Raw genomic sequence first — 2036 nt, forward strand, 5'->3', positions numbered from 1 at the left:
ACAAGTGGCTGCCCAGGCACATCAGGAGGAAACATGCAGAATTCTTTCACTCTAAACACACACTGTCAGACATCCATGGATACAGAAATCCAGAGACATAGAGGTAGGTTACAGAAAGCACTAGAATCTCATTTCTGCATCCATCTACAATGAAAAGCAGAATTAGTAAAACATCCCTTTCTCATGGCCGTTCCTGGGCAGTGTGTGTCCAGTGTGACCCTCAAACGGAAACTGACACACAGAGCCAGGTGCTTCTGGGTGTTCAGAGGAGAGAATAAGCTCCACCTACAGACAGGTGGCTCAGTGCTCACAGTGTGTAGCAGAGAGTGAGGTGAGCTATCCTGATGTCCAACTGAAAACTGGGGCCAGTGTGACAGCTTCCCTCCCTGACCTGGAGTCCTGACCTCCCCTCTCTCCACCAGGAGGAGGGCCAGGGTGACAGCTTCCATCCCTGACCCAGAGTCCTGACCTCCCTTCTTCCCACCAGGAGTAGCAGAAACCGTTGACGCCTGTCGATCCAGTGGCCGCTCAGCTTTAGTCTCTGTTCATGGACATGGAGTTTCTGCTTTTGGGAAACCTTTCCTTTCCTGTGTTTTTCTGCTCACAATGGTGACGGCAGTCACAGTTTAGTCATACTACATGGACTGTCTCAACGTGATTAGAGCAGAGAAGCCCCTACATTCAGCTCCAGATCCACCAACACAATACACTCTCCTATTCCAACCCCATGTTGTACCTAGTCTGATAAAATGAACAATTCTGACTAGTTTCTGTTACCAACACCCTGAACCCGAAACAAAGCTGAAGACTGACTTGAAATGAGCTAGCCAGGAGGATGTGCAGGGTCTGAGAGAAGAATCTAATGCTCAGGCTGGCACAGGCGGTGGCGCATGAGGAGGCATTAAGTGGAAATCCATACCTTCCAGGCATGAGAATTCTGACCAAGGAAAGAGTGGAACTGAGGCGCAGGAATGTCTGAGAAGGTCCTTTCTAAGGAGGTGTGGGGCTGGTTTATGTTGGTACGATATGTGTGGTACTGACAGGGCTCACTTCAGTTAGCGAACACAAACCCCAGAGCCATGAGAGAATGTGTCCTTGCCTCTCTCTGTGTCTCCTCTGGGCTCCGCACCAGGACAGAAGCTCCACTGAGTTGCACAATCAGGTGCTCAATGTGTCTCCTCTCCCTGCGTCCTGCCTGAAGCATCAACCTCCATCTTCCCCCTGAGGGACACGTTCTCTGGGCCTGCCAAGGCCTGTGTTGTCCTGAACTCTCAGCACCTGTGATTATGCACAGTTGAGCTGCACATGATTGGGGAAAGTAGCAGGTTCTGTTATGAGTGAGAGGCTCCTAAGGGTGTATTTTCCCTGATAATCTGAAGGAAGTTAAATGTTGCTGGGGGAAAAGATTATCTGCAGTGGTGTAACTGCCAACAAGTTGGGTATGTAGGTAATAGTAACTAAACTCATTGATTCACTAAGGAATAATCAGGTAAAATTGTTTCATTTAAAAAACTTTAGAAGAAGCATTTCATTACAGCTGTAACATATTCAGTAACAATTTCCAGAGCAAGGATATATCTCTTTCAAAAGCGGCTGTAAAATTTTAGGTTCAAAGTTTAATTAATACGGTTATACAATGTGGACCTCAGTATAAACCATGTAAGATGCAAAAATGAATGAGCTTTTACCCTTTAAAGAAGATCTCCACTTCATTTTAATGTATGCTGTTTTCTACATTTTTAATGCTAAAACTTTGCTGTTTGCATATGTGTCTTTAATATCTATGTATTTGATTATTACTAGTCACAGTCGGTTGCCCTCGGATCCTTGGCACCTGGGTATGGATATAAGTCATCAGGGAGATTGTTTCATTGTTGTTTTTTTTTTTTTTCATTTATTGCCTTTTGTATGGTAAGTACACATCTGTTCCTGTCCCACTTCGCAAAGCTCACATCGATCCCTATAGCAATCTCCAGATGACTGGCCATGGTAGGAACCCCACAACACTGCAAAGAAGGTCTGGTTGAAGGAGTGAA

The sequence above is a fragment of the Nannospalax galili genome, unplaced genomic scaffold (assembly GCF_000622305.1).
Source record: "Nannospalax galili isolate Female #2095 unplaced genomic scaffold, S.galili_v1.0 scaffold632, whole genome shotgun sequence".
Classification (NCBI taxonomy): Eukaryota; Metazoa; Chordata; class Mammalia; order Rodentia; family Spalacidae; genus Nannospalax; species Nannospalax galili.